Source organism: Mirounga leonina, unplaced genomic scaffold (genome assembly GCF_011800145.1).
Source record: "Mirounga leonina isolate KUSES-001 unplaced genomic scaffold, KU_Mleo_1.0 Mir_204, whole genome shotgun sequence".
Taxonomy (NCBI): domain Eukaryota; kingdom Metazoa; phylum Chordata; class Mammalia; order Carnivora; family Phocidae; genus Mirounga; species Mirounga leonina.
The window spans coordinates 7,425,140-7,441,589 of NW_023270513.1; the positions used below are offsets into that span (position 1 = coordinate 7,425,140).

Sequence of the window (16,450 nt, forward strand, 5' to 3'; positions counted from 1 at the left end):
TGCTAGAAATTTTTCACATAAACAACCTAACCTTACACCTAAAGGAGCTAGTAAAAGAAAAACAAAACCTAAAACCAGCAGAAGGAAATAAAGATTAGAGCAGAAATAAATGATACAGAAAATTAAAAAAAAAAAAGAACAGATCAATGAAACCAGGAGCTGGTTCTTTTAAAAGAACAACAAAATTGATAAAGCTCTAGCCAGAGTTATCAAGGAAAAAAGAGAAAGGACTCAAAGTAAAAAAAAAATCATAAATGAGAGAAAAGAAGTAACAAGCAATACCAGAGAAATACAATTATTAGAGATTATGAAAAATTATAATGCTAACAAATTAGACAACCTACAAGAAATCAATAAATTCCTAGAAACATATAAATTACCAAAACTGAAACCGGAAGAAATAGAAACTTTGAATAGACCAATAACTGGCAAATAAACTGAATCAGTAATTAAAAAACTCCCAACAAACACAAGTCCAGGACCACGTGGCTTCACAGGCGAATTCTACCAAACAATTAAGAGTTAATACCTATTTTTTTTTTTAACGGGGAAAGAGTCCCCCATTTATTTTTTTTTATTTTATTATCTTATGTTAGTCACCATATAATACATCATTAGATTTTGATGTGGTGATCCACGATCCATTGTTTTCCTATAACACCCAGTGCTCCATGCAGTACGTGCCCACCTTAATACCCATCACTGGGCTAACCAATCCCCCCTCCCCCCTCCCCTCTAAAACCCTCTTTCTCTCTCAGAGTCCGCAGTCTCTCATGGTTCATCTCTCCCTCCGATTTCTCCCCCTTCATTTTTCCCTTCCTTCTCCTAATGGCCTCCATGCTATTCCTTATATTCCACAAATAAGTGAAACCTTATGATAATTGACTTAATCTGCTTGACTTATTTCACTTAGCATAATATTCTCCAGTCCCATCCATGTTGATGTAAAAGGTGGGTATTCATCCTTTCTGATGACTGAGTCATATTCCACTGTATATATGGACCACATCTTCTTTATCCATTCATCTGCTGAAGGGCATCTCAGCTTTCAACAGTCTGGCTAAGGCAGACATTGCTGCTATGAACATTGGGATGCATATGGCCCTTCTTTTCACTACATCTGTGTCTTTGGGGTAAATACCCAGGAGTGCAATTGCTGGGTCATAAGGTAGCTCTGTTTTTAATTTTTTTGAGAAACCTCCACGCTGTTTTCCAAAGTGGCTGTACCAACTTGCATTGCCAACAACAGTGTAAGAGGGTTCCCCTTTAACCACAACCTCTCCAACATTTGTTGTTTCTTTCCCTGTCCATTTTTGCCATTCTAACTGGTGTAAGGTGGTATCTCAATGTGGTTTTGAGTTGAATTTCCCTGATGGCTGATGATGATGAACATTTTTTCATGTGTCTGTTAGCCATTTGTATGTCTTCTTCAGAGAAGTGTCTTTTTGTATCTTCTGCCCATTTTTTGACTTATTTGTTTTTTTGGTGTTGAGTTTGAGAAGTTCTTTATAGATCTTGGATACCAGCCCTTTATCTGTAGTGTCCTTTGCAAATATCTTCTCCCATTCTGTGGGTGGCCTCTTTGTTTTGTTGACTTTGTTTCCTTTGCTGTGCAGAAGCTTTTTATCTTGATGAAGTCCCAAAAGTTCATTTTTGCTTTTGTTTCACTAGCTTTTGGAGATGTATCTTTTTTTTTTTTTTTAAGATTTTATTTATTTATTTGAGAGAGAGAGAGCATGAGAGGGAGGAGGGTCGGGAGGGTCAGAAGCAGACTCCCTGCCGAGCAGGGAGCCTGATGCGGGACTCGATCCACGGACTCCAGGATCATGACCTGAGCCGAAGGCGGTTGCTTAACCAACTGAGCCACCCAGGCGCCCGGAGATGTATCTTGAAAGAAGTTACTGTGGTCGATGTCAAAGAGGTTACTGCCTATGTTCTCCTCTAGGATTTTGATGGATTCCTGTCTCACATTGAGGTCTTTCATCCATTTTATCTTTGTATATGGTGTTAGAGAATGGTCCAGTTTCATTCTTCTACATGTGGCTGTCCAATTTTCCCAGCACCATTTACTGAAGAGACTGTCTTTTTTCCATTGCATGTTTTTTCCTGCTTTGTCGAAGATTATTTGACCACAGAGTTGAGGGTCCATATCTGGGTTCTCTCTTCTGTTCCATTGGTCTGTATGTCTGTTTTTGTGCCAGTACCATGCTGTCTAGGTGATCACTGCTTTGTAATATAGCTTGAAATCGGGCAACGTGATGCCCCCAGCTTTTTCTTTTTCAGCATTTCCTTGGTGATTCAGGGTCTTTTCTGATTCCATACAAATTTTAGGATTGTTTGATCCAGCACATTGAAAAATGTCATTGGAATTTTGATTGGGATGGCATTGAAGGTATAGATTGCTCTGGGTAGCACAGACATTTTAACAATGTTTATTCTTCCGATCCATGAGCATGGAATATTTTTCCATCTTTTTGTGTCTTCTTCAATTTCTTTCATGAGTGTTCTGTAGATCCTAGAGTATAGATCCTTTACCTCTTTGGTTAGGTTTATTCCGAGGTAGCTTATGGTTTTTGGTGCTATTGTAAATGGAATCGTTTCTCTAATTTCTCTTTCTACAGTTGCATTGTTAGTGTATAAGAAAGCAACTGATTTCTGCGCATTGATTTTATGTCCTGCCACATTACTGAATTGCTGGATGAGTTCTAGTAATTTGGGGGTGGAGTCTTCTGCGTTTTCCACATAAAGCATCACGTTATCTGCAAAGAGAGTTTGAATTCTTCTTTGCCAATTTGAATACCTTTTATTTCCTTCTGTTGTCTAACTGCTGTTGCTAGGACTTCTAGTACTATGTTGAACAACAGTGGCGAGAGTGGGCATCCTTGACGTGTTCCTGATCTTAAGGGAAAGGCTCTCATCTTTTCCCCAATGAGGATGATATTCGCTGTCGGTTTTTCATAGATGGATTTTATGAACTTGAGGAATGCTCCCTCTATCCCTAAACTCTGAAGAGTTTGAATCAGGAAAGGATGTTGTATTTTGTAAAATGCTTTTTCTGCATCAATTGAGAGGACCATATGGTTCTTCTCCCTCCTCTTATTGTGATCTAACACACTGATTGACTTTCAAATGTTGAACCACCCTTCCATCCCAGGGATAAATCCTACTTGGTCATGGTGGATGATCCTTTAAATGTATTGTTGGATCCTACTAGCTAGGATTTTGTTGAGGATTTTGGAATCCATACTCATCAGGGATACTGGCCTGAAATTCTCCTTTTTGATGGGGTCTTTGCCTGGTTTGGGGATTAAGGTAATGCTGGCCTCATAGAGTGAGTTTGGAAGTTTTCCTTCTGTTTCTATTTTTTTAAACACCTTCAGTACAAAGGGTATTGTTTCTTCTTTGAATGTTTGGTAGAGTTCACCAGGGAATCCATCAGGCCCTGGACTCTTGTTTTTTGGAAGGTTTTTGATCACTGCTTCAATCTCGTTACTGGTACTTGGCCTATTCAGGTTGTCCTGCTTCAGTCTTGGCAGCTTATAGATTTCCAAGAAGGCATCCATTTCATCCAGATTGCTCAGTTTACTGGCATATAGTTGTCGATAATAATTCCTAGGGTTTTTTTTAAGATTTTCTTTATTTGACAGAGACAGACATAGTGAGAGAGGGAAACACAAGCAGGAGGAGTGGGAGAGGGAGAAGCAGGCTCTCCACAGAGCAAGGAGCCCGATGCGGGGCTTGATCCCAGGACCCTGGGATCATGACCTGAGCCGAAGGCAGACGCTTAACGACTGAGCCACCCAGGCGCCCCTCTAATAAGTGTTTCTATTTCCTTGGTGTTAGTCATGTGATCTCTCCACTTTCATTCATAATTTTATTAATTTGGATCCTTTCTCTTTTCTTTTGGATAAGTCTGGCCAGAGGTTTATCGATCTTACTAATTCTTTCAAAGAACCAACTTCTAGTTTCGTTGCTCTGATCTACTGTGTTTCTGGTTTCTGATTCATTGATCTCTGCTCTTCATTATTTCTCTTCTAATGCGTGGCTTAGGCATCGTTTGTTGCTTTTCCTCTAGTTCTTTAAGGTGTAGAGTTAGTTGGTGAATTCGGGATTTTTCTATTTTTTAGAGTGAGGCTTGGATGGCTATGTATTTCCCCCTTAGGACCGCCTTTGCAGTATCCCATAGGTTTTGGACTGATGTGTTTTCATTCTCATTGGTCTCCATGAATTGTTTAAGTTCTTCTTTGATTTCCTGGTTGACCCAAACATTCTTGAGCACAGTGGTCTTTAGCTTCCAGTGTTTGAATTTCTGCCAAATTTTTTCCTGTGATTGAGTTCCAATTTTAAAGCATTGTGGTCTGAGAATATGCAGGAAATAATCTCAATCTTTTGTTATCAGTTGAGACCTGATTTGTGACCCAGTATGTGGTCTATTCTGGAGAAAGTTCCATGTGCGCTCAATAAGAACGAGTATTCTGTTGTTTTAGGGTGGAATGTTCTGTATATATCTATGAGGTCCATCTGGCCTAGTGTATCATTCAAAGCTCTTGTTTCCTTGTTGATTTTCTGCTTAGATGATCTGTCCATTGCTGAGAGTGGAGTATTGAGGTCTCCTACAATTAACATATTGTTATCAATATGACTCTTTATTTTGGTTAGCAGTTGGCTTATGTGGATGGCTTCTCCCATGTTGGGGGCACAGATATTTACAATTGTTAGATCTTGTTGGATAGACCCTTTAAGAATGATATAGTGTCCTTCTGTGTCTCTAACTACAGTCTTCAGTTTAAAATCTAATTTGTCTGATATAAGAATTGCTACCCCAGCTTTCTTTGGAGGTCCGCTGGCATGGAAGATGGATCTCCATCCCTTCACTTTCAGTCTGGATGTATCTTTAGGTTCAAAATAAGTCTCTTGTAGAGAGCATATGGATGGGTCCTGTCTTTTTATCCAATCTGTAACCCTGTGCCGTTTTATGGGAGCGTTTAGACCGTTCACGTTGAGAGTGATTATTGAAAGATATGAATTAATTGTCATCATGTTGCCTGTGAAGATGTTGTTTTTATACTGTCCCTGTAAATTTCTGTTGTATATCACTTTTGGGGTCTTTCTCCTTTTATAGAACCCCCCTTAATATTTCTGGCAGGGCCAGCTTAGTGATTACATATTCTTTCAGTTTCTGCCAGTCTTGGAAGCTCTGCATCTCTCCATCCATTCTAAATGAAAGCCTTGCCACATAAAGTATTCTTGGCTGCATGTTCTTCTCGTTTAGTACCCTGAATATGTCTTGCCAGGCCTTTCTGGCTTGCCAGGTCTCTGTGGCTAGGTCTGACACTATTCTGATGTTCCTCCCTCTGTACATAAGGAATCTCTTCCCCCTAACTGCCCTTAAGATGGTTTCCTTGGTTCTAAGATTTGCGAGTTTTACTATTACATGCTGGGGTGTTGGCCTGTTTTCCTTGATATTGGGAAGGGTCCTCTCTGCCTCTAGGACACGAATGTTTGTTTCATTCCCCAGATTAGGGAAGTTCTCAGCTACGATTTGCTCAAATACATCTTCTAGTCCTCTCTCTCTCTCCACTCCCTCCAGGATTCCAATTATTCTGACACTGGAATGCTTCATGGTGTCACTTATTTCTCGGATTCTATTTTCATGGATTCTGAGTTGTTTTTCCCTGGCCTCCTCTTTTCCCTTTTTAGCTATTAAATTGTCTTCCAGGTCTCTTATTTGTTCTTCTGCCTCACTTATCCTAGCTGTTAGATTATCTAGATCAGATTGGATCTCACTGATAGCATTTTTACGTTCTGCCAATTCAGTTTTCATTTCTGCCCTTAGAGACTCTATGTTGCCATTAATTTATTTCTCCATTCTAGCCATTGTCTTCACAATTGCTAGCCTGAATTCCATCTCCAACATCTTGGTTATATCTGCATCCATTTGTAAATCTGCTGCATAAGTCATAATCTCTGAGTATTTCTATTTTGGGGATTCCTCCTCCTAAGTCATTCTGTTGATTGGTGGTTGAGGGAATGTATAGATCCAAATTACTGACCAGAACCCAAGCAAGATGCATCTGTTTTCTAGGGACCTTAGGGTTGCTGGCCTGTTTTCCCAGCCTGTCTTCTGCAGGAGGGGCCTGCCACGCTGTTACTCAGGCAACCCTGTTTGGGCGGAGTTGCCCTGCCCCCCTGTGGCGGGGGATGGGCTCAGTGGGAATCAGTTAATTGGGGCTCTTGTTCTCTAGCGGCTTTCCCTGGCGGCTTTCCATGTCTCTTCCGAGAGTCAGAGCAGAAGAGACCATTTCCAACCCTCTGCCTCAGAACAGAGAGATCGCAGTCTGTTCTTCAGTGAGCTCTCCAGGCCACACTGTCTCCGTTTCTGTCCATGCTGCTATAAACTGCAGCGTCCTGGGTTGTGCGCCCCTTTGCAGCGCTCCTAGTCCTGCCTCCAGGTCACGGCACGTCTCTGCCCATGTGCTTCTAAAACCGCCAGCTGCTCCCAGTTCGCAGGCATGACCCCACCGCTCTGCGTTTCTGCCCTAGGGCTGCCCTAACGTCCTTTCCCCGTGGCTACCGGTCTGCGAGTCTGTGGCCCATTCCCAGCGCGCGAGGCTATCGCTCACTGGCGGTACAGGACCCCAACGGCCAGGCTCCCTCCCGCTGCCATTTATCCTCCATTATCTGCCTGTGGAATCACGGCTCCCTGCTTTGTACCTTGAAACCAACCACCTGCGATATTCTGTTTGTAGAGATCCAGATCTATTTTTTTACATCTCAGGCTGATTTCGTGGGTCCTCAGAGTGGTCTGGTAGATATCCAGCTCAATTCCGGGGACCAGTTGAAATAGGGTCCCCTACTCCTCCACCATCTTTTCTTCTAATACCTATTTTTCTCAAACTATTTCAAAAAAGAGAAAAGGAAGGAAAACTTCTACACTCATTCTATGAGGCCAGCATTATGCTAATACCAAAATCAGAAAAACACACAACTTAAAAAGAAAACTGAAGTCCTATATCCCTGATCAATATAGATGTAAAAATTCTCAGCAAAATACTATCAAGCCAAATCCAACAGTACATTAAAAAAATCATTCACCATGATCAAGTGGGATCATTCCTAGGTTTCAAGAGTGGTTCAATATTCACAAATCAATCAACGTGATTTATCACATCAATAAAGAGAAGGATAAAAACCATATGATGATTTCAGTCTATGTAGAAAAAGCATCTGACAAAGTATAACATCCATTTATGATAAAAACTCTCAACAAAGTAGGTTTAGAGGGAATGTACTTCAACATAATAAGGGCCACATATGAAAAACCCACAGCTAATATCAGTTTCCCCAATGGGGAAAAACAGAGCTTTGCCCCTAAGGTCAGGAACTAGACAGGGATGTCCACTCTCACCACTTTTTTCAACATAGTACTGGAAGTCCTAGCCTCAGCAATCAGACAAGAAAAAGAAATAAAGGGCATCCAAATTGGTAAGGAGGAAGTAAAATTCTCACTATTTGCAGATGACATGATACTCTATATAGGAAACCCAAAAGACTCCACCAAAAAATTGTTAGAACTGATACATGAATTCAGTAAAGTTGCAGGATATAAAACCAACATACAGAAATCTGATGCATTTCTATACACCAATAATGAAGTGTTAGAAAGAAAAATTAACAATCTCATTTACAGTTGCCCCCAAAATAAAGATACCTAGGAACTAACAACAAAGTGAAGGACTTATACTCTAAAACTATATAACACTGATGAAACAAACTGAAGAGGACACAAAGAAATGAAAAGACATTCCACACTCATGGACTGGATTAAAAGATATTGTTAAAATGTCTATACTACCCAAAGAAAACTACATATTTAATGCAATCCCTACCAAAATACCAACAACACTGAGTTTTAAAAACAAATCTTTATTTTTTCAAAGTAAGCTCTGCCCAACATGGGGCTTGAACTCACAGCCCAAAGTTGAAAAGTCCCATGCTCTACTGACTGACCTAACCAAGCATCCCAATAGCATTTTTCACAAAACTAGAACAAAAAAATCTTAAAATTTGTATGGAACCACAAAGGACCCTGAATAGCCAAAGTAATCTTAAAAAAGAAAAATAAAGCTGGAGGTATGACAATTCAGGATATCAAGTTATATTACAAAGCTGTAGTTCTCAAAAAGTATGGTACTGGCACAAAAACAGAAACATAAAACAGAATAGAAAACTCAGAAATAAACCCACAACTATATGGTCGATTATCTTCGACAAAGCAGGAAGGAATATCCAATGGCAAAAGGACAGTCTCTTCAACAAATGCTGTTGTGAAAACTTGACAGGTACATGCAAAAGGATAAAACTGGACCACTTTCTTACACCATACACAAAAAATAATTTCAAAATGGATAAAAGACCTAAATGGGAGACAGGAATCCATTAAAATCCCGGAAGAAAGCACAGGTAGTAAGGTCCCTGATATCGGCTGTAGCAACATTTTTCTAGATAGGTCTCCTGAGGCAAGGGAAACAAAGCAAAAGTAAACTACTGAGCTTCATCAAAATTAAAAGCTCCTGCACAGCAAAGGAAACCATCAACAAAACTAAAAGGCAACCTAAGGAATGGGAGAACACATTTGCAAATGACATATCTGATAAAGGGTTAGTATCCAAAATATATAAAGAATACAACACCCAAAACCAAATAATCCAATTTAAAAATTACCAGAAAACATGAATAGACATTTCTCCAAAGAAGACAGCCGGATGGCCAAAAGACAAAAAAAGGATGCTCAACATCACTCATCATCAGGGAAATGCAAATCAAAACTATAATGAGATCACCTCACACCTGTCAAAATGGCTAAATTCAAAAACAGAAGAAACAAGTGGTGGCAAGGATGTGCAGAAAAAGGAACCCTCATGCATTGTTGGTGGGAATGCAAACTGGTGCAGACACTCTAGAAAACAGTAAGGAGGTTCCTCAAAAAGTTAAAAGTAGATCTACCTATGATCCAGCAATCACACTACTGGGTATTTACCCAAAGAATATAAAAACACTAATTCAAAGGGATACATGTATCCCTATGTTTATAGAAGCATTATTTACAATAGCCAAGATACGGCAGCAGTCCAAGTAGCCATCAACTGATGATTGGAGGTTGGGATTGGGGGTATAGGGGTTGGGATTAGAAGGTGTCAAGCAAAGCACATTTCCCAAGACCAAGTGCCTTGCTTCCTGCACCAGACCCTGTTACCCATGCCCACCATGGCTACAATTCAGCAGCTGATAGGAAGATGGTTTTAAGGAATGTATGAAGGGAGCGCCTGGGTGGCTCAGTGGTTAAGCGACTGCCTTCAGCTCAGGTCATGATTCTGGAGTCCTGGGATCGAGTCCCGCATCGGGCTCCCTGCTCAGCGGGGGGTCTGCTTCTCCCTCTGACCCTTCCCCTCTCATGCTGTCTCCCATTCTCTCTCTCAGATAAATAAATAAAATCTTTAAAAAAAAAAAAAAAAAAAGGAATGTATGAAGGAAGAGTAAAGGCTTTCATGGATATATGAAGGAAGTACAAATGGGAGTGGCACTGTGAAAAATAGGTACAATGGCCAAGCCAGATTGTGTCACACTTCTGGTAGCAAAACTATCACCATAAAAACTGAGAGCACTTTAAAAGTTTTCTTGTAAACTGGGAACGAGGTTTGTGGAAACTTCAGCTGATGGCAGAAAAACTCAGAATGCCTTCAACTTTACAAATAGTATATTGGCTTGGGCGCCTGGGTGGCTCAGTCGGTTAAGCGACAGCCTTCGGCTCAGGTCACGATCCTGGAGTCCCAGGATCGAGTCCCGCATCGGGCTCCCTGCTCAGCAGGGAGGCTGCCTCTCCCTCTGACCCTCCCCCCTCTCATGTGCTCTCTCACTCTCTCATTCTCTCTCTCAAATAAATAAAAATCTTTAAAAAAAACAAAAAAAAAAAAACAAATAGTATATTGGCTTAACACCAGGAATGGAATTAGAAGGAAAGCACAATAAGAAAATGGAAGATTAGGATATTAATAATGGAATGTAATACAATGAACAATGTCACCGGGATACATGAAAAGTATAATAAAAATCCCACCATCACCTTAGAGAGTAATAAGCTGTTAAAATAAACAAGCTCAGTTCAATGAGCAAATGCATCTTTTTTGAATTCATTACTATGTTCAATTATCTCTATCACAAACATTTTACATGCAACTATCCAAGAACTGACTTTATTAGGATCATCCCTTTGGTTAGTAGATAAATATGTGCTAAAAAAATAAAGCAATGTAAAACACATTACTTTGCTCTGACCCCCTTACAGTAACTTTTGAAAAAATTGTGAACATTTTCATCTAAAAAGTAAATAAAATACATTAAGAAATGAATATGAAACTACAACTTTATTAAATGCTACAAAGTGTTAAATATGGGGGGGGCTGCCTATGAAATATTTAAGGGAGAAATGACTGCTCATTGTAGGACAAGGTGCTATGAAATAGACTCTCTCAAATGTCCAGTGGCAATACAAGGATTTGGAAAAGAACTTGGCAAAAAGCCTTTGATCCTACCTTGAATAATTCTGCCTATATTTAATCTAGACAAAGAAAATAAATCTAAATAAATAATTTTAATAACAAATGATAATGATCTATGAATTATTTACAACAGCAAAAAATCTATAAATAATATGTTTAATACTGAGTAAACAGGTATGCATAAGTTATACAATATCTTACCAGTCATTAAAAACAATTCAAAAAATGGGGCACCTGGGTGACTCAGTCCATTAAGCACTGGACTCTCGATTTCTTCTCAAGTCATGATCTTACGATGGTGAGATCAAGCTCCAGTGTGCTCCAGGGCTCCACGCTCAACAGGGAGTCTGCTAGAGATTCTCTCTTTCCCTCTGCCCCTCCACTAGCCTGCTCGCTCGCTCTCTCTCTCTCTCAAAATAAATTTTTTTAAAAAATTCAGAAAAGTGGGCGACTGGGTGGCTCAGTCGTTAAGCGTCTGCCTTCGGCTCAGATCATGATCCCAGGATCCTGGGATCGAGTCCCACATCGGGCTCCCTGCCTGGCGGGAAGCCTGCTTCTCCCTCTCCCACTCCCCCTGCTTGTGTTCCTGCTCTCGCTCTCTCTCTGTCAAATAAATAAATAAATAAATAAATAAATAAATAAATAAATAAAATCTTTAAAAAAAAATTCAGAAAAGTTCAATTACAATATAGAAAATAGTTCATGCAACAATGCTAACCAAAAAATAGCAGGCTATAAATTGTACATGAAATATGATTGGAACTATGTCTTAAAAATACATAGGGCGTGGGGATGGGAACAAAGGCAGCACTGGCATAATGCAGGAACACAGGGAGCCAGGCCAGCGGGGCCACAAGGCCCTGTACTTCAGCGGGAGCATCCATGGTAGATGCAAGGACCAGGCACTGTAGGGGCGGATCGTGTCTCAGCTGAGGTGCTTCAAGGGGGCGCTCACAGAGCACATGGTAGCCACCGAGCTGGGCGAGCTCAGGTAAGAGGCTGCTGGGGGTGACAGGCTCATCCATGAGGGGGACCTGGCCCAGCTGCAGCAGGCATATGTGGTGGTGGAAGAAGTGACCCAGCCACTGTTGGGTATAGGCTATGAGCTGGGCCAGACTGTGGCTCTCAATAAGCAAATCCTGGGCCTATTCCGTCCACAGTCTGGCCGACTGCTTTCAGCCATGATCTGGAGAATGGCGGACAGCTCCAGGTTCCAGGTGTTGGACTATGAAGAGGGACAGGTGGAGGCCATGCTGGATCAATACTTTGAGGCTGACCCTTCCCAGCAGGTGGCTGCCTCCCCTGACACAACCACTTGACTTAACGCCACTCTACTACATTTTTCTGATCCCAGACTCTGCCTTGGTACCCTTCCTGCCTCTTAGCCCCAGTACCAAACAAATTAAAATGTATGTTTAAAAAAATACATAAAAATTTTAAAATATACTCAAAAATGTTAATAGTGGGTATTATCTAGATGATAAGATTACATTCTTTTACCTTTTTGTGATAAAATAAATTCACCGATTTCATGCTGGAAAAGTTATAATTTATAAATGAAGATTGGATATATATAATTCAAACTAAGTTAAAAATATAATTTCCTGAGATTTTTCAAGACAATCTACTTCAAGAAATTACTCATATGTGCATGTGTTTCTAGTTTTAAAATTATGTTTACATGGATTATAAAATACACAGTTCATTTATTTGTTAGTATCCCTAACTTCACTTCTAAAAAGTGATAATTGACTTTTCACTAATCCAACAGATTCTTTCCACATCTCCTTTATTTATTACATGTTTACTAGTTACTAAAGTGTTGAAAATCTCCTAACTTATGGCCTTATTCAAGTGAAATTATAAGAAATTCTTTCAAAAGCCACCAAATATTGGGGTGTCTGCGTGGTTCAGTCAGTTGTGTGTCCAACTCTTTATTGCAGCTCAGATCATGATCTCAGGGTCATGAGATCAAGCCCTGCATGGGGCTCCCCGCTCAGCGGGGAATCTGCTAGAGATCTCTCTCTCTCCCCCCCCCACCCCCCCAATTCATGCTCATGCTCTAAATAAATAAATCTTTTTTTAAAAAAAGCTATCAAGGGGCGCCTGGGTGGCTCAGTCATTAAGCATCTGCCTTCGGCTCAGGTCATGATCCCAGGGTCCTGGGATCCAGCCCTGCATTGGGCTCCCTGCTCCATGGGAAGCCTGCTTCTCCCTCTCCCACTCCCCCTGCTTGTGTTCCCTCTCTCGCTGTGCATCTCTCTCTGTCAAATAAATATCTTTAAAAAAATAAAATGAAATGAAAAAACAAATCTTCTTTAAAAAAGCTATCAAATATTAAATATATAAGCATATGAAATAAAGTCTAATTGTCTATAAAATTGTTATGCTTTGAGTTTATTCCCAAATGTGATATAGTCCCATGCAGGTTTCTACTAGGCCACTGGATATCAACTACTGAAGAGCAGCTGTTATGGTAAATGGTGGAATTTTTCTTAGCGGGTCCTATGTCTTGGGTTTCCTTATATAACCTTACCAAATTTAGTATGTACATTTTATACACATTGGCCTGATTTAAACTGCATGAGAACTTTATTACTCAAGAAACTGAGGCTCAGAAAGGCACTTACTTGCTGAATGCAATGAGGGAGTTAAATAATTTTCACCTACAACTACTTAGTTGAAAATCAGGAACTCTATCTCCAAAGCCTACCCTATACTGAATCCCTTAGGATTTATGATATGCCACTTCACTTTCTTAGAGAGAACACACTCGCATGATGGGGTGGGGGGATCAGAGGGAGAGAGAATCTTAAGCAGGCTTCACGCCCAGTGCTTACGCAGGGCTCAATCTCACCACCCTGAGATCATGACCTGAGCTGAAATCAAGAGTCAGATGCTTAACTAACTGAGCCACCCAGGTGCCCCACTTCACTTTTATGGAACATCTACATTAGTACTTGTTTTCACTAACCAAAGGAAATTCAGAGGATTTTCACTTTTATGAAAGAAGACAAAATTGAGAAGAGCATTTAGCATTTGGTTTACAGCAGGCTGTTACAGAGGCAGTGCACATGCGCATTGAGCAGCAATAGTGGCACTGCCAAGCTCCTTCCCCAGGGAACTACACCCAGCTTCTCACCTTTGTAACTACATCTGTCAGCATTTGTCCTTTATCTCGATTCATTTTGTGATTCCATTAGCAAGATGTGTACTAAGGTATCAGAAAAGCCTAAAAGAGGTTATTCAGGTCTGGGAATGCTCAAAATTTTTTCCATGTAAACTAATGGTAACTGCTTCTTCACCGCAAGCTATTTCAGCTTATGAAAGGTTTCATAAGAATGCTCTATGTTGAGCATAGCACGGGAAACCTATAGTGTTACTTAAAAGTGGACTTAAACAAGATACTAATGTATTCTGCAAACTAAAGGCAACCAATAAAAAAAAAAAGTAAGAAGTATAATTTAAAAGAGGAAAGTAAATGAAATTATATAAAATGTTCAATTAAAACCGAAGATGAAAAGGGGGAAGATAAAAAAGGATACAAGCAGGGCACCTGGGTGGCTCAGTCGTTAAGCGTCTGCCTTCAGCTCAGGTCATGATCCCAGGGTCCTGGGATCGAGCCCCGCATCGGGCTCCCTTTTCCACGGGAAGCCTGCTTTCCCTCTCCCACTCCCCCTGCTTGTGTTCCCTCTCTCGATGTGTCTCTCTCTGTTAAATAAATAAACAAAATCTTTAAAAAAAAAAAAAGCAAACAAGTGCAAACATGATCTTGATGCAACTATATATCAAATTTCACTTTAAATGTGAATAATCTAAATACGACAACTAAGAGAGTGTGTCATATTATCACTGTAGATATACTCAGGTGTCGGAGTGGATTAAAAAACAAGACCCAATTATATGTTGTCTTCAAGAAACACACTTTAAATATAAAGACACTGATTACAAGTAAAGGGATGCCACGGAAAATTGGGAGTTGTTGTTTAATGGGAATAGAGTTTCAGTTTTTCTTTCTTTTTTTTGAGTTTCAGTTTTTCAAGATGAAAATGCTCTGGAGATTGGTTATACAACAATGGAAATGTACCTAACACTACTGAAATATACACTTAAAAAAAGGTTAAGGTGGTAAATTTTATGTTACATATTTTACCACAATTTTTTTTAAAGGGGTATCTATTCAAGTCCCTTGTCTATTTTTTAATTCAGTTGTTTTTTTGTTGCCGAGTTGTAAGAGTACTTTATGTATTCTGGATATTAAACACTTATCAGATATATGATTTGCAAATATTTTCTCCCATTCTGTGCTTATCTTTTCACTCTCTTGATAGCATCCTTTGATGCACGAAGTTCTTCATTTTCTTGAAGTTCAAATTATCTATTCTTTGTTGCCTGAGTTTTTACATCTCATTTAAGAGATCATTGCCAAATCCAAGGTCATGAAGATTAGCCCCTATGTTTTCCCCTAAGAGCTGTAATAGTTTCAACTCTTAAATTTAGGTATTTGCTCCATGTTGAGCTATATATGGTAGGAGTTAAGAGTCCAACCTTCATTCTCTTGCACGTGGATGTATAGCTGACTCAACACCATTTATTTAAGAAATTACCAATATGGGTACAAAGTTTTTGTTTGGAATGATAAAAGAGTTTGGGTATATATGGTTATTACATATTGTAAATGTATTTAATACCACTAAATTGCACATTTTAGAATAGTTAAAATGATAAATATTATATATACTTAAATGTTATATATACTTTACCAAGATAAAAAATAATTGCAAGATACCACTTCACACCCACCAGAATGGGTATAATCAAAAACATGGACAACAGGAGGTGTTGCTGATGATGTTAAAAGTTGGAACCTTTTTTTTTTTTTTTTAAGGAGAGAGGAGAGATTGAGCATGAGCGGGGAGTGGGGGAGTGGGGGGAGCAGAGGGAGAGACAGAGCGAGAATGTCAAGCAGGCTCCACACCCAGTAGAGAATCCCATGCAGGGCTTGATCTCACAACCCCAAGATCATAACTTGAGCCAAAATCAAGAGTCAGACACTCAACTGACTGAGCCACCTACAAACCCCGAAAACTGGAACCTTCATACACAGCTGATATATATGTGAATGATACAGCCACTTTGAAAAACAGTTGGTTAAACACAGTGTTTTTTGTTTTTTAAAGATTTTATTTGACAGAGAGAGAGACAGTGAGAGCAGGAACACAAGCAGGGGGAGCGGGAGAGGGAGAAGCAGGCTTCCCACAGAGCAAGGAGCCCGATGTGGGGCTCAATCCCAGGACCCTGAGATCATGACCTGAGCGGAATGCAGATGCTTAACAACTGAGCCACCCAGGAGCCCCCAAAACAGTGTTACCATATGACACAGCAATTCTCCTAGGTATAACAAAGAGAAATAAGAATACATGCTCACACAAAAATTTATACATGAATATTCACAGCAGCATGATGAATAATAATCAAAAAGTACAAACAAACAAAATATCCATCGAATGATGAATGGAATATTATTCAGTGATAAAAAGGAATAAAGTTCTGAGTCATTCTACAACACGGATGTACTGTGAAAACATGCTAAATGAATGTAGCCAGTCACAAAATACCACATGCTGTGGGATTCGTTTTATATGAAATGTTCAGAATACACAAGTCCATAACGGTAGGAAGTAAAATAGTGGTTGTTAGGATCTGGGGTAGGGGATGTGAGGGGAAATGAGGAATGACCACTAATTGGTATGGAGTTTCTTACTGGAGTGATGAATATTGTAGTGATGGCTACATAGGTTTATGAATATACTAAAACCACTGAACTGTACTCTTTAAAGGGATAAACTGTATGGTATGTGATTTATATCAATAAAGTTATTTTTAAAAAG

At 39.8% G+C, this 16,450-nt stretch overlaps 1 protein-coding gene and 1 pseudogene across 6 annotated transcripts in view; one reads left to right on the forward strand and one right to left on the reverse strand.

Annotated features, from left to right (window-relative positions):
• Positions 1–16,450, reverse strand: part of ATRX (ATRX chromatin remodeler) — a 309,544-nt gene that overhangs the window by 256,670 nt on the left and 36,424 nt on the right. The window lies entirely within an intron of this gene.
• LOC118025883 lies at positions 11,378–11,878 on the forward strand (annotated as a pseudogene).